Source organism: Scylla paramamosain, chromosome 12 (assembly GCF_035594125.1).
Source record: "Scylla paramamosain isolate STU-SP2022 chromosome 12, ASM3559412v1, whole genome shotgun sequence".
Classification (NCBI taxonomy): domain Eukaryota; kingdom Metazoa; phylum Arthropoda; class Malacostraca; order Decapoda; family Portunidae; genus Scylla; species Scylla paramamosain.
This window is the reverse complement of record NC_087162.1, coordinates 16665599-16687975: the sequence shown is the minus strand read 5'-3', so window position 1 is coordinate 16687975 and position 22377 is coordinate 16665599. Positions and strand designations below refer to the sequence as shown.

The following is a 22377-nucleotide window of genomic DNA, read 5'->3' as shown; positions in this document are numbered from 1 at the left end:
TATATATATATATATATATATATATATATATATATATATATATATATATATATATATATATATATATATATATATATATATATATATATATATATATATATATATATATATATATATATATATATATATATATATATATATATATATTAAGTAACTACACAATGGTTTAATATTCTTCTTATGTGTTGAATCTCTAAACACATCCGCTGCCGGAACCATGAGCGTTTCATCTTCCGTTCTGATTGCCAAAGCTAATGTTAGGCTTAGATGTGTGCACAAATATATATAACCCTCGCCCTTCCCTTTCTCCCCCCGGCCCGCCCATTAACCTCACACGATCCACGGCGCTGCTCGTCCGGGGAAATAGATCAAGGTCAGACGAGGTCGCTGCCGGGACAAGGAGGTGAGGCGGGGTCGATTCAACCGGCCAGGCCAGAGGCGGGGCCAGGCTGGCTTAGGGCAGAGAGAGAGAGAGAGAGAGAGAGAGAGAGAGAGAGAGAGAGAGAGGAGAGGGGGGGGATGCGTTCTCTGGGGGGCTGAATCCGCTGGGGACAAGGCGGGGGGCAGGGAGAGTAATGGCGAAGGATTTGAAGGGTCGTGATTGAAGGTGGCCGAGCGGCGTGGATGTGCCCCACTCCTCCATGATTTATTGAGAAACACCAACACATCCACGTATATGTACACCACACATGCATTATTTTGTAAACTCTGGCAGAAATTGTTCGAATTCTTTTATAAGAGAGAGAGAGAGAGAGAGAGAGAGAGAGAGAGAGAGAGAGAGAGAGAGAGAGAGAGAGAGAGAGAGAGAGAGAGAGAGAGAGAATAATTAAAACTGACAAACAGACGATTAGAAAGGCCAACAGGGACCAAGTGATTGACATACCAAGACAGAGTGAAAGACAGAAAGACAGACAGATAAACGGAAAGATAGAGAAGGACAGACAGCTGGGAAAGGAACATTGAATAAACAGCTGAATAAAGGAGTGCACGCATGAATGAATGAACGAAAGAGGCTGAAACGCAAGCACACACACTACCAGACATGCAAAACCACAGTGCGCGACTCAAAAATGTGGAAAAAAAAAAAAGTTATGGTAGGAGAGTGTGGGGCCCTGGTGGGGTACTGCTGTTACGTGTGGCAGTCATGCATGCTGCGTGGACTCTGGAGACACACGCAACCCAGATAATTCGTCCCGCGGGCTCCAGGGTCAGGGTCGGTACGGGGGAAAGGCCGGGACGAAGGGAAGACTTGAGATAGCTGGGGTGGCTCTTGTGCATCATCCCATCAAGACATTAAGGAGGATTGGTTGTCTCTCAGGAGACTACTGTGAAAGCCCAAGAAAAAAGAGGAATTGAAGGAGCTCTCATCATGTGAATGGAGAGCTTATATCAGTGACTGGCAAATGAAAACTTTATTAAGGAGGAAATGGACAGTTTGGATAATAAAAACGCTGCAAGAATCCAATAGGTCTATTCGTGCATAAACACTCCTATATCCACCAGTCATTCCCATCCATATATTTATCTAATCTATAAAATCTCCTTATTGATTCAGCATCAACTTCTTTATTACTTGGTCTATTCCATTCGTCTTCCATTGTTTTTGAGAGCCAACTTCTTTCTGCCTTTTTTTTTTTGCCTGACTTTATCGAACGATACTTTATAAATATTCAAGAGGAAGAAAGGAGGGAAGGAGGAGTCACAGTGAAAGCACCACTTGTAATGAGTGCCTCCATACCCTGCCACTGCGCTCCTCGTGTGCCATGAAAGGTGACCAAATGGGACGGAACACTGGGACGTGGCACCCCTCCTTCTTATTCTCTATTCTTACTATGATACAAGGGTGAAAGTTATATATAGAATGGACATTTAGGAGGAGGAAAACTATAACTATGGCGAGAACAATACAGAACACCTAGGGCAGTATTTCATAAGGTTTAATCATCTTCTCTCCATTCCTTAATAGGCTGTAGATGGTTCTGCATTATTAATAGAAAAAAAATGAAGATCCGATTAGTGGGAAAAAAAAATGTGGCAGAGACAACACAAACCATTTCAAAGCTTTCAGCATTTCCATCACGATTTCATAGGCTGCAGTTGAAGTTATTGAGATTTTCAAGGGTGTTTTCATAATTTATCGATGGTTTAATGAGAGTTCTACATCACTGACGGTAAAAACACTTACTAAAATCTGACTAATCATTTTTAATGCCTTTGATAAATAATCCTTATAAAAGAACAAAACGTTTAAGAACATGAGCCTTAGATTTATGGAAGAGGCGAGGTGTGGGATTTCCAGTTGAGATAACGTGACGCTACCCGATAAAGTATCCAATACTGTGAAGGAGCGATAACACAGCCCTTCATTCCATTACCTGAGCTGGGGCTCCTATCGCTCATCGCTCAATGCAATATCCAATACATTAGCAACATAGTCGATAAGAAAATTATTAAGCCATTTCAGTCCACCGCTACAGAAATGCCATGTATTAGCATTCCATTTCCAGAGGTACAGTTTTCCAAAAAGAGCAGGAGACCAATAGAATGCAAGGAAATAGACTCAGTAATAAGGCGGTTAGTGTTGCATCATTAGGGAGCCTCAAAAGAAAATTAGACATATTTATGGATGATGATAAGTGGAAATAGGTAGATATGTTTCGTACAGGGACTGCCACGTGTAGGCCTCAGTGCTCCTTGCAGCTTTCCTTATTTTCTTATGTTCTTAGGTTATTAGCAGAGGAAGTGGTGTGTACAAACAATATACATGAAATAAATAAATAAATAAATAGATAGATAAAAACATGGGACATAACGAGGGTGGTTCAGTCCTGTCAGAATACGTGTGCAGATAGGTGGTACCATCACGCAGCTCACGTCGTTTCTCTAAATCTGACACAAACAAGCACCTGGTCAGCTCAGCCCGCCACGGCGCTGCCTACGCCACGCCACTAAGGGGAAGGGACAAAGCGTATTCGTTATAGTCTTCCAGGGATTCCAGCTGACGGTCCTGATTGAGCTGAAGGGATTGGGGTTCTATTACTGGCATATGCTGAGCTGTGTGGGTTTGCAAGCTGCCAGAATGCCGTCCGTTAGCTTTTTTTCTTTTTTTAGTGTTGTAATGTCACTCCTCATAAGCTGCTTCATTTCCAGTGTACAAGAAAAAGGAATTCTCATGGGAACATAAGACCATGAAATAAGAGAAATTGCAGGAATCCTATGGACTTACATGTGGCAGTCCCTGTACAAAACTTTCCTACCCATATCCACATATCATCCCTATCCACAGATTTATGTAGTTCTCTTTTAAAAGTTCCCTATTGACTAAAAATCTGATTGTTTAATTTATTCCAATCATCTACCACTATTTGAGAGCATATTTCTTCCTACATACTTTTCAAACCTGACATTATCTAACCTCAACTCGTTACTTTTAGCTCTATCTGATTACTGGCCCTAAGGATATTGTCGTATTCACCCTTCCTATATCCCTTAATATCATGAGTAACATACCAGCTTGTCACTAATGTACTCCAATCAGTGTTGGCCTTGCAGACTTAGGTTGGGTCGTGCGTCATCAGGAGAAAATTTGACTAAGATTTTCCCCTGACGAGTTTATCATTTTATGGCTTAAACTTCGCCTCAGCCCCATCCCCTCGCCCCCACGCTCTCCTAGTTGTCCGTGTGTGACGCGTGCACCTTGCCATTAATGTACTCAGGCAGCGGAGGCCTTGAGGACTTGAGGTGATAGCGTGGGTCGTGCGTCACCTCCACAAAATTTAATAGCATTTTTCCCTGATGAGATTATGATTTTGTGGCCTAAATAATCCTCTCTTCCCAACTGCTCTCTTTTGAAGCTCACGATCTTTTCTGACTTCTGGACTCTTAGAAGGTAAGGAGATTTTTTCCCCCATTATATATTACATGAGAAAATAATCTTACCAGAGGAGGGAGGGGAGGAAGGTAAGCTAAATATAGTCCAGACTCTTCCTCTCTTGAGCATATTTTTGATGGTGGTAAACCTCAGCACGTAATTGTTTCCTGAAGGGGTTTGCACGTGACGCAACGAGGCGATGACACAAAGGAGCAGAAAGAAACATCACAAAGGAAGAGTAATTTGTTTGGCCATAATGAGATTGGCTGACAAAAAGGAAAACAACCTCCCAATCATAAACAAAGGGGTGTTGTAAGGATGGTAAAGGCAAAAGCTTCCTCACCTCCATTCACCGTTCCTCTCATGAAAAATATACAAAATGCGACAGAAATTGACAGAAATGTGAAAATAAAATTAAACAAAATCCCGTAACATTAACAAACAAACATGCTGGTAGAGAAAATATTAACATGTTAAAAATGAAACAAAATTGTGTGACATCGACAAACAAATAAATGATAGAGTGGTGAGTGGTGCGAACAAAAAATAATAAAAAAAAGGTTAAATAAAGGAAAATTCCGTCACATATCGAAAAACAAATAATGAAACAACTGACTGGCAAAAATTCTGAAAAAGATGAAAAAATAACAGATTGAAATAAAACAAAATTACGTAACAGAACAACAAAATAGTAAAATAAAATAAAACTGCAGTGGTGAAGACAAGCAAATTCAACAAATAAATAAAAATAAACTAATAAGTAAATAACTTAGTAAAAATATAAGTAAATAAAACCACAGTAGTAAAAGCAAACAAAAAATAAATAAACAGACAAATAAACAAACAAATAAATAAAAATAAAATAAAAAAAAACACTTAACTCAACCCATTACAAACAAAAACAAAACACTGAAGCACCAAACTCAAACCAAACCTCCGAACACAGCAGCAACACAACGAGCCGCTTCATCAGTACACACACACACACACACACACACACAAAGGCGACAAAGATGAGTGGCGAGAGGAGGAGAGGCGTCAGGCGTAAGCAGGTTCAGTGACCCGTGTGGCTTCGCTTCCCAGTACCACGCCTCCCATTAGTGCCTCAATGAGCAGCGTTAGGGCTCATTATCCCTCCCGACGTCCCTGACTCCCGGTTACCATTACGTTGATACCTGAGCTGAGCCTTACGCATTTCACGGCCTCATGTAATTGTTTAGATATGAAATAGTTGTAATGAAATGTGGTGGTGTTAACATGCTCATTTCATTGCAGAGATTTAGAGTATAAAAGGATATTTGATGGAGGTGTGTGAGTGTTATTAGGGATTTCACAAGGGCGATATAGGTAAGATTTTCAGGGTTACTTACCTAGAAAAATTACATAAAAGTACTTGATTTAATGGTGATGTTGATTTGTTCCTTAGGGGTTTGATATATAGAACTAAAAGCAAAAGACGGATCCGACAGGGGTATGTAAGTGTTATACGGTAAGTAACAAGGGTAGTACAGACTAAATTCTTAGGGTTGGTAATCTGGAAAAACACTAAAGGAATTTACTATATTAAATAGTGATGTTGACCAAATTCTTAGGACTACTAATCTAGGAAGAACTAAAAATACTGATTCAAGTACTGTATTTAGATTTGAAAAAGAGATAGGATAATATCGGTTCACAAAGCAGTGTCGGTTGACTGGAGTAGACTCAGTAATCACTTTGTCAGTACCGACTCATTAGGGAGTTTTAAAAGATGAGATAATTTATGGTGAAGAATGATAATATGACACTCCTGCCTACGTGTCTTATGCAGTCATGCCGTGGTACTGAAAAGATTATGGCTTTGTCACTGAAGATCTAACACACACACACACACACACACACACGCGAAAAAAATGTTTAAAGTTAATAATTTCTCTTCATAATTGTCAATGGATGTAAAGACTTGAAGCAACTGGCAAGATTGCGGGTTATTAAGGCGGCCCGCCCATCACCCAGACCACTTAAAGGCTGAAGACTACTAGTAGAAGGCAGATTGTTTACAGTCTTCGCTTCTGAAAGTAACGAACACTGGGCACGGCAGGCTTATGAGAGAGTAAAGGAGACAAGCATGACACGAAGCTATCCACCTGACTGATCGACACAGCTCTAGTCTAAACACGGCTTTATCAATAGACATCCATACTGCACACTGTCATTATATCGCTACTGGTAAAGCAAGCATCAACATACGTTCTTGTGACTAATACTCTCCAGCCCGTCTTAAGATGTTTTTTCTGGATGAGAGAGTATAGCGGCTGCACGAGTCAGGAGCTCTTGTCTTGTTGCTTTGTATTTTTGTGCATATCAAGGAGGCTGGCGAAAGGCACAAAAAAAAAAAAAAAAAAAAAGTGGAAGAAAAATCCCGTTCAACTCCAAAAACGTCCAGATTAGCTAACTCATTAATGAGTTAGCTAATCTTAAGAGGTGTTATGATACTCCTCTTTTGAAACAGTTCAAGTAAAAGAAAAAAAAAACAAGTAGAGAACTTAAATTTATCAGCAAACGTTATGAAAGAGTGAAGACACTGGTTAACTTCATGGTTACTGTTCTTCTGAGCCTGCTAACTGTGTGCTTACTGTCATCTGCTGCCTCACTACAAAAGACTCATTACTTCCTTCCTGCCATCCCTATTCTAATGCAAGAGTTAACCAGCATCTTTACTCTTTCATCCCTTTCAACATAAACTCTGATATTTTCTTCCTGTATTCAACTGTTTCTAAAGAGGAGTATCGAGGCACCTCAGTAACTAAACTGGCTACCCCTACTAGCTTGTTCTTTTTCTTTTCGAAAACGGTATTGTAAGCAAACTTTTTTTATCCAATTTTCCTCCCCTTGGCCGATCTCTGTGACACGTGAAGAAATAAAATTCAGCAAAGATAACACTGGGTTTAAGACTGAGGCGAAAACGTACAACATGGTGTAAATGTGGCACGTTACTCTGCTTGTGGCCATGACTATACCAGCACGTGGTAATGCCGGGCTACACGCAGCATGGGGCATATGTGGCCGAGTTAAGAGAATTTGTATGTCCAGGAAATAGAACCTACTAGATACTCTGTGGAAAAAAAGACGCAAAGAATATTTCAAGTTTTGACAAACTAATGCAGCAACACACATTAAACCCACTATAAAAATTTAGCACATGGAACATAACTACCTTGTGTTTAATCCTGGTATCATGCTAAGCTAAATTTATACATTTAAGGTTTCTGAATATATAATGAAAAATGTGTTGCGGAATGAGCTCCACCTTGACAGCGTACGTAAATAGGGACGAAATGCTTCAACAGTGTAACTAAAGATTGGTGTTAAATTATCATCCTCCCTTGGCAGGTGCAGTGACTTGTGAATAGAAGGCTGAATGTACATGATTTTTAGTGACTATGTGTGTATGTATGTATCCATGTATATAGGTAGGTATGTAAGTAGAGTGGGTATTAACACTGTTTATCTGCCTGTCTATCCGCCTGATCACATATGTACGCATATAATATTATATATATATATATATATATATATATATATATATATATATATATATATATATATATATATATATATATATATATATATATATATATATATATATATATATATATATATATCCACATTTTCTAGTTTCTATTGCTTCTGACATCTTCAAGAAATCCCTGTTCCTTCTTCCTCTCATGCAACACTGTGTGTATGTATGTGCGTGCTTACGCCTCGGGCCTTCACCTGACTGAAGTGAGTTTACCTTAAAATAAGTACAACATGAGATTGTTCAATTTAAACAGCTGTTTTCATCATCTGCTGTGGGAGGAAGGTTGTTAAAACAATCTTTTCATCAAGTTCTGTTCTCTGCTTTATATTTATTTTTTCGTAATTCGGTTAATTGAGTCATCTCATTAACGGGAAGCAGATTAATTTCCTCAGCAACACGCACAAAAAATCACATGTAAAAATTCAGCTAACGCAACTGTGGAAATGCTCTGAGAGTAATTAAAATCTTGTCATTCATTAAGAACACTTTTTTGTAATGATGGCAAGCGTTCACAAGGTCAGAACAGATTAAAACTCGAATATAAAGAGCAAATAAAACCATACTACCCTCGCACAACATCCAGCATGGTATGTATGTACGCGTGCAGTCTTGATCAATAGTCGAGTAACATATCATGCTCACTTGCACTTCCCCTCACTCTTAAGTCCTCAGATCTGTTAAAACCAAGTGTCACTTTGTATAACGAGACTATCTGTGGATTAGAAGACTTAAGACTGAGGGAGAAGACAAAACACAGTGGAGGTGGATTCAGGTCACTCAACACTACGAGTAAAGAACAACGATACATTTAACGTAGAATAATACATAATTCAAAAAGTATATCAATAAACATACACGTAGACTGAAAGAAAAACAAAGAAAAATGGAAGTAGATACAGAAAGTTATTCAGATTCTGTCTTCGATTGTACAACAATACATTCATCCTTGAGTAAATACATGAATAAACAAATATGTAGATAAATCAATGAACAGACAAAACAATATACATAAACAACCCTGTCTTCGATGGTACAAAGAGAAATTCATCCTGCCAAGAATTAATACATGAATAAACAAACACGTAGACGACTAAATGAATACACAAAAATAAATAAATAAATAAATTCAGGTAAATAAATAAATACAAAATAACAACAATCGATAATAATAATAATAATAATAATAATAATAATAATAATAATAATAATAATAATAATAATAATAAACATACTTCCTTAACCGAGAGAGAAACTAAATTGCCTAGCAGTAAACGTCCACGAACCATAAAACGCGGAGAAGCCTCAACTTACGTAAGCATGTTTCCTCTCCCCCACACTAATGATAAAGCGACCACCGACCTCATCTCCCCTTATAGCTGACAACACACAGCCTCCGGGATGGCACCCACCCACCTTCACGGATTAATATTCCCTGCGGTATGATAACGATAAAAAGAATGGACCTACGACTAAAAGAAAAGGGAAAAAAAGAGGAAAAAAAACGACTCCCCGGTTCGACGAGGCCAAAAACCTCATAAATTGTCTGGTCGCTGGGCCGTGATGAGGAGTACAGGGGGTAAGAAAGATGAGGAGCAGTTATGGTGGTGGTAGTGTTGGTTGTTGTAATAGGATAAGTTGTTTTAGTGGTTGTAGTGGTGCTGGTAGTGGTGGTGGTGGTGGTGGTGGTGGTTTTTGTTGTTGTTGCTGTTGTTGTTGTTGTTGTTGTTGTTGTTGTTGTTGTTGTTGTTGTTGATGTTGTTGATGCTGCTGTTTTCTTCGTCTCCGTCTTCATCTTTTTCTTTTTCCTCTTGTTGCAGTCCTGCTGTTGTTGTTGTTGTTGTTGTTGTTGTTGTTGTTGTTGTTGTTGTTGTTGTTGTACTTGTTGTTGTTGTTGTTGCTGTTGTTGTTATTGTCGCTGCAGCTGCTGCAGCTGCTGCTGCTGCTGCTTTCCTCTTCTTCTTCTTCTTTTCTTCTTCTTCTTCTTCTTCTTCTTCTTTTTCCTTTTATTATTATTTTTCCTTTGTTGTTGTTGTCGTTGTTGTCGTTGTTGTTGTTTTTGTTGTTATTGTTGTTGTTGTTGCTGCCGCTGCTGCTGCTGCTGCTGCTGCTGCTGCTGCTGTTGTTGTTGTTGTTGTTGTTGTTGTTGTTGTTGTTGTTGTTGTTGTTGTTGCTGTTGTTGTTGCTACTGCTGCTGCTGTTGTTGTTGTTGTTGTTGTTGTTGTTGTTGTTGTTGTTGTTGTTATTGTTGTTGTTGTTGCTGCTGCTGCTGCTGCTGCTGCTGTGGCGGTAGTGGTGAGATTGGCAGTGGTGACAGTCTTTGTTACTGCTGTTGCTTTTCATGCTTTCACTGTTGCATCAGCTGGCAGCGAGTATGTACAGCTCACTGCCCTTCAACAAAAACAGAAATATTGAAAAATTACGAAAGACAAAAACGTTAAATGGAATTATATGCGGATGCACACCGATTCAATTATACATACATACATTCAAAACACACATGCTACATACATAAATACATTAGCTGATACCGGGAACTCACATTTTATATAAAGAACAAAAAACAGTCATATCCGGTGACGGACAATCTATTACTGGACATCCAATTATTGCCGATAACACGCTTCTGTGTGAATTTGTTTGAACACTTTGTTATGTTTAGCCGTGTTTAGGCCGCTTTGTATGTGTGCCGCTGATGTAGCACACACACACACACACACACACACACACACACAGTAGTAGTAGTAGTAGGAGGAGGAGGAGGAGGAGGAGGAGGAAGAATAGTAATGGCCCTTTGTTGTTTGGATGCTCAGAACAAGTAGTCAGTGATCATGGAGAGGCGCCGGTTCGGGAACGTACAGATGGCCCGCGAAATCTAGTCCTTATCTACACGGGGCATGACGCTTTTTCGGCACAAAACACTTCATTTATGCTATGACATAACAGTACCATCTGCCATCCTTAAGATTAACCGCAGAGTAATCAGACGTAAAACATAAGAAGTAGTAATGGACGTGGTATTACTGCAAGACGTTTAGACATTCACTTGAATTATGCCATGACGTGACAGTACAACTTGTTATTCCCCTCAAGATGAATAGCAAACACGTAAAGAGGAAAAGCAACGCATATGGTATTACTGCAAGATACCTAGGTAGACAAACACTTGAATTATACCTTGACATGGCAGTACAACCTGCCATTCCTCAAGATAAACCGCAGACTCACGCAATAAAGAACAGGAACACATGTGGTATTACAGCGAGACGATTCTGAATGCAGGACTAAGAGTCGTCTTCTGATTAATCCGGCACCAGCAGAATGGACCAGGAGGCAGCAGGAATGGGAGGCGACTAACCACAGCTGTTGACAAAGGCCCGCCATAATCCACTGAGTCACTGGAGACGTCCGCCTGAGTCTGGTGAGCTAAGCCAGGGAGCTCAGGCAGCTGTCTCGATTCAGGAGATCTGATGAGGGGGGTGAAGAAGGTGTACAGTTCTGGTCAATAGTAGTAAAGTAAGTTTCTCTCTCACTTGCACTGTATTTAGCGCTTTCCCTCAATCGTATGTCTTCTAGCGTGCTGACAATCTCTGCAAGACTTGGTGATTGATAGATTTGTCAGTACATTTGAAGACTTACGACTGAAAGAAAACACAGAATCATACATTCGAGGACTTGCGATTGAACGAAAGCACAAAACCTGACGATTAATACTTTTTCAGTACACTAAAGAGCTTAGAAAAACGCTTAAGACAGAAGTGAGAGTAGTATGTTAACTCGACTTTCAACTATGACCATAGTGAAGGAACGAAAAAATCCGCGGTATGAGGTGATAGGGGACGCTTGAGTGTGCGGGGATGCCAGGATGCTCGAACATTGCTGGGGGGTGCGTGGACTCCGCCTCAAGTCACAGAGTACTTTAAAGCCATCTTGTTCCTTCGCCCCTGTCCGTCCGCTTGAGAGAGAGAGAGAGAGAGAGAGAGAGAGAGAGAGAGAGAGAGAGAGAGAGAGAGAGAGAGAGAGAGAGAGAGAGAGAGATTCTCTTCCTTTTATATCGAAAAAAAATTAATCTTCCTCTTTTCTTGTCTGGTGATTGAAGGCTGACAATTTTGTTTCCGTTGTACACTTAGCTGTGGCAGGATTTGATACAGCTGCCTCACACGTGTGTCACTTGTGACAATTATGCTACGTGTGTTTCTAATAGCTGACATGTTCGTCACTAACTACACCCAATTACGCAACTCACATCCTCCACACAGCCGTCACCTGAGCCCACGAAAGGCGGTCACGTTTCATTGGAATGCTTCACATCAGTCAAACTGGAAACATGTAACAGACAAGTCCTTCACCTTCAGTACTTTTTAAGGAAACGGAAAGAACTGTAATGGAATCTACGTAATCCGGTTATCGATGCCACGCTGCCGAGACGGCTCGAGAACTTCGTATTAGGCTGGTCTGATGAAGCGTCGCAGCCTCTACTCGGCATCACTCAGCTCTGTCACCAGCAATAATCTGATAAGAAGCAACGGAATTACTCTCTTCAGCGAGGAAATATATGTATCTCCCTCCCCTCCCACAGATGCAGAGTTTAATTTCCAGGAAGAGAACCCGAGGCTGGAGACAGTCCGCAACACTGGAATACGAGATTACGTTTTATTTTTCCTGATAAATATGAAAACTAGCTTACATATGATGCAGTACCACTTATAAAAGGAAGAGAAGAAGGAAAAAGAGAAAGAAGAGAAAGCGTTGGAGCAGCAGCAGCAGCAACAGCAGCAGCAAGAAGTAATGTTTTCAGTTACTGACATATCACCATTCAGGAACTTGACAGATGAATTGTAATAATATATATATATATATATATATATATATATATATATATATATATATATATATATATATATATATATATATATATATATATATATATATATATATATATTTCACGCTCTACGAACTCCTTCACGTAAGTAAACATGCACACTACAATCCGCGGTGCCGGGGATCCCCCCAGCAGATACCCATCCATCATAAACAGTATGAACAATCCCGTATGACACTCGAGTGCAGCTGTTTCACTTCAGTTCCATCGAGCCATCAATTCACACTCGACCCACTGCGACTCGTAAATGTTTGATGCATCAAGACACTTATCCACCAATTTTTGACCACTGCTTTGACCCTTTTATAGGACTGGCATCTCAGTGGGCATTTTTTTAAATTAGATTTTTGTTGCCCTTGGCCAGTATCCTTCCTACATAAAAAAAAAAAAAAAATCATAACCGGGACGGAAAAAATCACGCCACATTTTATCATTGGCCTGAATGTGTGCTGCTAGATCCGCGCGTCAAGTTTCAGTTCGTGCGTGAAGGATTCTTGGAAACTGTAGGATGAAACCTCCATGCTGGATGTGCTCAATAAATGTACAGGTATGGTGGTGGTGATTATGGTGGTGGTGGTGGTAGTGTTGGTGTTGGTGTTGGTGGTGGTGGTCGTGGTGGTGGTGGTGGTAGTAGTAGTAGTAGTAGTAGTAGTAGTAGTAGTAGTAGTAGTAGTAGTAGTAGTAGTAGTAGTAGTAGTGCTAGTAGTAGTAGTTGTAGTAGTAATAGTAGTACTAGCAGTAATAGTAGTAGTAGTAGTAGTAGTAGTAGTAGTAGTAGTAGTAGTAGTAGCGGTGATGGTGATGGTAGTAGAAGTATATTCTTAACAATATTAGGTCAAGTTACAAGTAATCAGCTTTTCTCTCGGATGTTTAGTAAAGTCAGTACAACTCCAGTTCAGTTCAAGCAACATAACATTCGTGAACAAATGAATACGCAAAAGTCTGCGCAGAGGTGAATGATTTATTATAATATGAAGAAACACTGAGAGTTTCTGCACATGGTAAAGGGAGGAGCACGGAAGGAAAAGTTCGCGACACTCCCGTTCAGAAATGTCACACATCCTTGGTTGCTGGCGGCAGGACTCACACCAAAACCGCTGTTGAGGTGTGCAAACCGCTACCCTGAGCAGTGCTGAGCAGGTTAATTTCCCCCATAGCAACATTACGTATCTATTCCCTATCAGTTTGTAGATATGAGATAAATAGATAGATAATCCGTTTACAACGCAGGAAAGGAAAGAGAAGTTTGTACAGTTACGAACGTACATGAAAATATTTGTGAATAACATCACTTTCATTTGTGTAAACACAAGATGTCAGACTGGGGACTCCATCATCTAAAGTGGAGACTCTCATCAGGGTCACGTGACACTATTTTCCGTGAAGCGTCACGTAACTCTGCATACATTTATTTTGACAGACACACCTTGCCAAACAACGTTGCTGTATCCAAAACCACAACAGGATCGAGTGTAGTGATGAAGGATCGTGCAAGACCTTCTTCAGAATAAGAATCAGGAGGGAATATAAGAAAAAGAACAGCCAGTGCTTGGGAAAACTATGCTGAAAAAGACAGTGCCATGGCAATACCATAAGCACGACTCCCTCATATAATTTCAACTCTTGTCCTATCATTCAGTCGAGATCTCCCTCCATCCATTCTAGCCATTCAATTGAGAAAGAAATCTGGTGAGTGCGCGGACATGCTTAAAATTCACATAAACATGTCATGCATCTCATCCTTTAGCTTGAGTTATGTCCATTTATAGTTAACGATACAATTAGCAATTATAACATACCGAGGCCCGTTAGTGCTCTGGAGGAACAGGTATCTTCATTATGCAATGGTGCAGGGAACAATGACGTCGACCATGAGAGTGTAATAGTGATAATGATGAAGACGATGATGCTGTTGATGATAACGATTAGAATTATAATGTTCATTATGACAGAAATCGTGATAATAAAAATTAAGAGTCCACTGTTTAAATGAATATATATTTATTTATTTACTTGAACATACAGGTACGTCAGTTATGTACTGTACTAGTTCTGATGGTGGCGATGGTGTTGTGTGCTTGCTCTTTTTATTCGTTTTTATTTTTATTCGTTTTCATGTATGTAAATTATTATCCAAACATATTTGAAGCTGTATTTTTTTTTTTTTTTTTTTTTGCCGCTTTGCCTTTCACATAAAAAAGTAATTTCACGAAGGGTGAAATACAGAACTTTACTTTTGGTGTAACAAAATACTTGTCATTTATGAATGCCAGACCTTTTCTTCCATGATGGCGCCCGACATTCCTCTCAGGCCCCTCTACACCCCGCGGCAGATTTATATGCTTTTCCTTCTTTTATTTTTTTCCTTCTTTTTCTTTCTTTTTACTACAGGTTCCGCATGCACCATTGGTTGCCTTGTCTGAGTACTGTTGGGTGGACCATATATATATATATATATATATATATATATATATATATATATATATATATATATATATATATATATATATATATATATATATATATATATATATATATATATATATATATATATATATATATATATACACTGCAGTGATGCTTCCTGAAAGCCCCTGGTGATGCACTGGACCAAAGCTTTCAAAGCTGAGATGCATGGGCGACATGAGGGTGACTGCTCCAATTGACGGACTCTCAGCGCCGCGGGCGAGAGCTGCTCAAGGGACGCACCTCCACCACCCTCACACACTCACCACTGGGCCACCCGCCCCCACTGCTGACGGTTAAGTTGCCAGTCAAATTTTTTTTTTTTTCAATTCATACGTGAATAGCGCCGCGTTAAAGGTGATATGCACAATACATATATTAATAGGGAGCCAAATAAATCAGCTGGACACTGATCTCCAGTTCATCGCTTTTGTCGATGGGTCGCCTCAGGCAGCCGTACACACTTATGTATTGTCATCACATTCAAAACAGCATTCACACTTTGGGCTCGTTTTTCCAGGTGATATTTTTAGGTACATTAGCAAGGAAAAAAACGAATAATTCGGTTACTGCTACGTATTTTACATATGTGCTTTATCGGCACAGACACCTCACCTCACCCACCCACACAAACACACACACACACACACACACACACACACACACACACACACACACACACACACACACACACACACACACACACACACACACACACACACACACACACGTGCGTGCGCGCGGGTGCGCGAGTGCACGCGCAATATATATATATATATATATATATATATATATATATATATATATATATATATATATATATATATATATATATATATATATATATATATATATATATATATTTTTTTTTTTTTTTTTTTTTTTTTTTTTTTTTTTTTTTACTGTCGCACATAAGCAAAAGAGAGAATGAGATAAGGAAAAAAACAGATTCATGTATCCCCCTCTCAATACACCACTTTTATACGGACACGCGCGTGGCCCATCCACCGACCCACCCACCAACAAAGAGTGCGGTTTCGCAGTATTTTGGCACATAAACAACACTAAAACATGCAGGGATAAATCAAAGTTTTAATCTTTGCACACTAATGTCTGAAATGAGGTTCGAGGTGCGGTGAACCTAGTACTTCAGGAGGAAGGCAAACACTTCCCAACGTGCCTTCAGGCTCGATGCATCAATACCACGATGCTTCAATCTTTAACACTCCACTCCGCATTTCCCGCCACTTCCTGCAGCGGTGCCGTGTCCATGGTGGCCGCGATGAATCTCTGGAATCAACGTTGCTGATTGTTGTTTGATTTTTTCACAGCTATACCCGTAATATCTTCAAATGGAAATAGTATGCCGAAAAAATACATAACAATTAAGATTTCATAAAAGTGCCGACATTTTTTCTGTAAATGAATACCAATAGTTCGAGTGTTTTTGAATCTCTGAGTGTGTTTGCTTGTACCCTATTTAGGTTCCTGTGTACCTGGTGTCCTCAACTACCGCCCCACGTGCAACAGTCACACACCTTCAACACTCACCGCTGCATCGATCCTGGGGAACACCCTGACCACAGACACAAGGCGCGCTGCACCCGACCTTTGATGCTTGTGTTTGCCAGTTGCCTAGTGACCTGCAGTTTGTGGCTTCGTGATCCAAATGAAGCCCACGTCACCAGTCATCTGACCCACATCGGAGGCAGTCTGCTGCACGCCACATACCACACACGTCCCGTCAGGCACAGACGCGATTGACACGACAGTTTGATGAAGGATTTTCTTTCATGCACATTAAGTAATTTCCTTTCTTCAAATATATTTCTTTTCCCTCCCTTTCAAAGAAAACCTACCAATAAGAACACGTCTGAGCATGTGTGACGGGTCCTTGCTACCCAGACAGATGCGAGTCACGTGGTAATCAGTGCTGCCGGCTAGTTTTTGCCTCGCCCTCCCACACATTACATATCGTTCATGCTTTTGTCTGCAGGCAGGTACTGGTGGCCAACACTACATGTCACTAACACGGATGACAATTAAGTCTACAAATTGAATATGGATGTTAGGGACTTAATTTAATTTACGTCCTAGATTTGATAAATGTTAGCCAGAATGAGTGAATATAACTGAATAGATAACAAACTTAGTAACTAATTACATAACTAAAACTAAGTAATTAATTAAACAAAAGGTATCATGATTGCAATTAACGTTGTAATAACTATGCATAAACCAAAGGCATCTAGAAACACAAAGGACTTGAGAATTATTGTAGTTAACTAATCCGGTGAGTAATACTATCTCGTGCTTCTTTATTTTAAACATCGACAACCTGATTCTCTACATGAGGAATGACAGGATGTTTTAGTACACTGTTATCCATAAGCTGCATTGGTTAAGTACCACGATTACATTAACGTGCAGAAAGTAGATATACATTTAAATTTAGCAATATGATTCTTTACATATTACACGCTGAGATGCTGCCTTTATGATCAAATCAGACACTGAAATCAATGGAATTAACCTTTCAAGGAAACAAAAGGCAAACAGTATAAACAGCTTTATTGTGATCATGGTTGCGGCTTTAAGTGGGGTATGGCGTGCCGGACAACTGAAGCAATGTTCTCTTCCGCGATTATATTGCTCATCTTAGCATTCATTTTTCATTTCACGTTATCAAGTTGTGTGTGTGTGTGTGTGTGTGTGTGTGTGTGTGTGTGTGTGTGTGTGTGTGTGTGTGTGTGTGTGTGTGTGTGTGTGTGTGTGTGTGTGTGTATGTGTGAGTGTTTGTATATCTGTCTGTCTGTTTGTAAATGTATTGCAATTTCCGGTTAAAAATAGACGAATTGTTTGATCGACTATTTTCTTTTCGCTGTAGCAATGGAATCATACGGAGTCAGAAAATAAATCAATGAAATATACGTATAATATGCGGCGTACAATAGCAGGAAAATAAGACGCTAATCATACCAAACTAATAATATTGCGTAATGAAAAATGGTAGGAATGGCACACGCACGCAAGCGGACACACACACACACACACACACACACACACACACACACACACACGCGCGCGCGCTAGACTCAGTGAAAGACCTGTAGAAGCAAACGGCGCCAGGCTTTTCAATACCATGCACGTGAAAGGGTCAAGGAAGTGAAGAAAGTAGCGGGCGAGCAGTGCATGACCTGAGTACAACCTGCGGAGTGGCGGCTCATCATGCACCACCTGCTGCCCTTCACGACAGGAGCAGGCGGCAGCTGACGGCGACATCGATCCGCCACACCACGCCCCGCCACCCTCTCCCCAAATGCCGCCCCGCCGCTCACCCACAACCACGCTATCACCGCAACACGGGCAGCGGCAGCCTGACCTTGACTGTGCTGCACGTGCTCGCAATGTACAATACTGTGCTGCACCGAGACCACGCTAGCGAAAAGTAACCGAAAAAATTTTCCTGGTGTTGTGAAATGCAACGACTGACGAACTTAGCAACATGGAAGCAGCGGAAGCAGGAAGGAAGCTCAGACGAGGCTCACAAGCCCCAGTGAAGGAGGTATACCAGCCGCCCCAGACAAAAATCAGTCTTCCTCTTTTTTATCTTAAAAAAAAAAAAGGTAGTTTCTAATTCGGAGAAACTAAATGGAAACTACACTACACACAGACTTGGTGATCAAAGCTTTTCCTCGTATTGGTTGTTGTTGTTGTTGTTGGTGGTGGTGGTGGTGGTGGTAGTGGTGGTAGTGGTAGTGGTGGTGGTGGTGGTGATGGTGGTGGTGGTGGTGGTGATGGTGGTGGTGATTATAGTGAGGTGGTGTTGGTTATTGTTGTTACTGAGTTTCATTGTCGTTGGTGGGTGTTGCTTGTTGTAGCTGTCATTGTTGTTATTGCTGTTGTTATTGCTACTGTTGTTGCTGCTGTTGTTGTTGTTGTTGCAGATGACGGGCTGTGATGGCGCCGGGACAGTAATTACAGGTTAGGTTCATATTTGCATAACACACAGCGATAGCTCAGCGATGGTGATAACACCAAAGCACCTCAGATTAACACTAACAAGTAGACCGACCTGATGAGTGACCAGCACCAGCACTACCACCACCACTACTACCACCATTACCGCAACAAGTAGAGCAACCTGATGAATACCTACCACCACCACCACCACTATCACTGCTACTGCAGCTGCTATTACCATCACTTTTATTATTATTGCCATCACCCACACCAGCATAATCACCAGTGCAGCAGCCATTATAACTCCTACCTTTTTCACTACCCTTGTCACCACCACCACCACCACCACCACTTCAACACTTAACACCACACCTACGCACACTCAGCAGTCACCCCCGCTACAGTTACTTTCAGAGAAACACGCATTGCCTGACATAATAGCATTTTAAGAAACAAACAATGAGGAGCAAGCTTTTTATTTCCTCTCACAATGGTCTTTTATTCTCTCTTCCTCAGACCGAAACCTCCTCGAGTCACGCGGCATTAGGACACCTCCCCCGGTCTGTGTGGTGACTGCGGGGCTTCCTTGGCGGTCTTCACAAGCCTTCACACACGAGGTCGGTCTCTTAGATTTGGATGTTTTCTCATTCTTTCACACTTTGGCACCTTCTCTCTTTGGCGCTTCCACTATTCGGTTCTTCTGTTTTCAGGTACTTTCGATCTCTGTCATTTCGCTATTTGGCACTTTCACTCTCCGGTATTTCCACTTTCTGGCGCTCCTGCTCTTTGGTGCATCTACTCTTTCGCACTTTGTCTCTCTGGCACTTTCATTGTTCAGCACTCTCAGTTCTTAGCACTTTCGCTCCTCGGCACTCTCGCTTTCTAGCACTTTCGCTCTTTTGCATTTTCATTCTTCGGCACTTCCACTCCCAGGCATTTCCACTCTACATCACTTCCACTCTCCGGCAATCTCCTTCTTAGATCCTGACTAACCTCTCCTTATCTGATAACAACACTATACTCTGGTTGGGGAGTTTCAAAAATGCTTCTTAGATGAGTTAAATAAGTTTTCTTCTTAATTTCTTTCCGGTTCAAAATTCGACCGTCTTGTGTATTAAAGCGAGCACTTCCCCTTCAGTGATCTTGAAAGACCTCCTTGTCTATCGATACTCCTTTTTTTCTTTTTTTTCTTCTTCTTCTTCTTCTTCTTCTTCTCCTTCTTCTTCTTCTTCTTCTTCTTCTTCTTCTTCTTCGCCTTCTTCGTCTTCGTCTTCGTTTTCCTTTTCGTCTTCTTTTTCTTATTCTTCGTCTTCGTCCTCTGCGTCTTCGTCTTCTTCTTCTTCTTCTTCTTCTTCTTCTTCTTCTTCTTCTTCTTCTTCTTTTCCTTGCATTATTCACATTCTTTTACAAGCGATATTTTATTATCTTTTTCTTTCTTCGCTCAAGCCTCAGCAGCTTTGTTTTGAGAGTAATAATTACTTCCTGGTCGATCTTTAATGATCTTTATTCCTACCCCCTTTTTTTTTTTTGTCTTTGCGAATGACGAAGATGTTTTCTTTTTTCTATTTCCTTTTTTTTTTTATCTAAGCTTCGACAGTGTTGTTTATGAAGGTAATAAGTATTCCCCTTTCCTCGCTCTTTGCTGACCTCCTTCTCTGCCAGCACTCTCTCTTTTCGTTGCTATTTTTCACAACTCTTCGCAGACAACGACGAAAGTGGTTCCTCCTTGCTCTCTTTCCGTCCAGACTTCAGCGACCTTGTTTTATGAAAGTAACAAGTGCTTCTCCTTCCTGTATCTTTATTAACCTCCTTCTCTGCCAACGCTTTGTCCTTGGGGTGCAATCTATCATATTTAGAGGAAAAGTTTGAACAATTGTGTGTGATTGTGTAAGCCGAGGTTCTTGGGCGGAAGTCTGGCGGGGCTGTGGACGAGGCGAAGGATTTCAGTTGTCACGCGTAATGGTCACATGTGGCCCTTGGAGTGGTCCACCATGCGTTTCCTCTTCTTTTATATCTCGTTGCCTTCTTCATGATTTCTGTCAAGGCTGCTCTGTAACACAATTTCCACCGCCGTCTTCCATATCATGCTAGTTCCTGCTCTGAAGTCTTTGTAGTTTCGTAAAAGCCGTGATTTTCCTTTTCTTTTTTTTTCCCCGTAATTCAAGCCTTCTCCTTTCATGAATTATATACCAGACCTTCCAGTTTTTTGTTCCTATGTATCCATATTTCAGTGTTGCTGAGTGGTGGTACAGAAAAACTAACACAATGAGGAAAGTCTGGCAAGGAGTGCTGCGTGTGGGCGAGGGGGTGATGATGGTGGGTCGTTGACCTAGCCAGGGCTGCTCAACGCCTGGTGGCTGCCTCTGAGTGGTGACTCCCTGGAGAGGAGGGATCGTGGCGGCTGTTGCCCTTTACGCACCAAGGGACGAAATATACGGAAGTTCTAAATAAAACAGTGAATTTTCCAGGAAGGCAATATGGTGATCGTTTGGAATTCAGTTTCCTTTTTTCCCAGGAAGAAAACACTTATCCACAGTGAGCGATGCGGTGGGCCGCCCGCTGCCAAACTTGTTCCTTTACTTGTACCAGCTTTGCCCTCGCCGTAAATTAAAGTCTTCGGTCACAAGATGTCTTTGTCCTTGATGAAAGAACAGCTTGTTTCTTCACAAAAATAAATAAATAAATAAATAAATAATAATAATAATGATAGAATAGATAAATAAATAAACAAACAAATATGTTAGTAAATAAACGAATAAATCATGCATATTACATCCGTCATCATTAGCATATCCACTCTATTACATTTCACGCTTTCCATCCCTCGCTTCTCTAGAAAAAAAATTAAATTGTTTTCAGGAGTAAGCAGCAAACATTTGTTTTCCGTCAAGCAAGGCAACACTCGTGGTGCACGATTGAGGCAACACAAGTCGTGGAATTCATGTACGTTACACTCAGCACCATAAGAGAGAGAGAGAGAGAGAGAGAGAAACTCGAGCACCATACAGAAGTATAAACCGGGACAATATCAAACCCAATTCATAAAGAAAGGCCATATGGGAGGCTTAAAAAAAAATCATGCAGAATTAATTTCACTAACACTTTACGAGAAAGCTTGATTGTAGAGGGTTTGAGGGATATTCAATAGAGGAGATCACTTTACAGTATAAAACCACACCATTTTTTCATTTGGACCAGTGTGGACGGGTATACCTAAACCATTATTTTACACGATCCAGGCATAGCCATGATGTTCGCTGGCATGGTGGTGGCGGCGTCAGGTTTATGGTGCACGGTGACTGTGAGGTGCAGTGGAGCGAGGGAAGTGATAACATGGTGAAGTGATAACGTGACAAAGTGGCGAGATGATCACAGGCAGGTATTGTACGCATTGTTGTGGTGACGGGGAGCAGTGCCGTGCAGGGCAGTATTTTGAAACGCTCTAGGCTCTTCATAAAGTCTGTTTTCAAAGGTCACGGAGATGACTAGTCGGATTCCTCCCTTCCTCCAGTGACAAAACGTAGCCAAATTTCTACATACAAAAATATAGCATTATATATTATATATGTATGATACGACATGTCTAGAAGATAGGCTAGGAGAAAAATATTCCTCTCAATGTCTTTTTCTGACAGT

The 22377-nt window shown here is 40.7% G+C and overlaps 1 protein-coding gene across 1 annotated transcript in view; it reads right to left on the bottom strand.

The window, feature by feature from the left end:
* LOC135105781 (beta-1 adrenergic receptor-like) overlaps positions 1-22377 on the bottom strand; it is a 141419-nt gene that overhangs the window by 107000 nt on the left and 12042 nt on the right. The gene's annotated exons all lie outside the window — the stretch shown is intronic.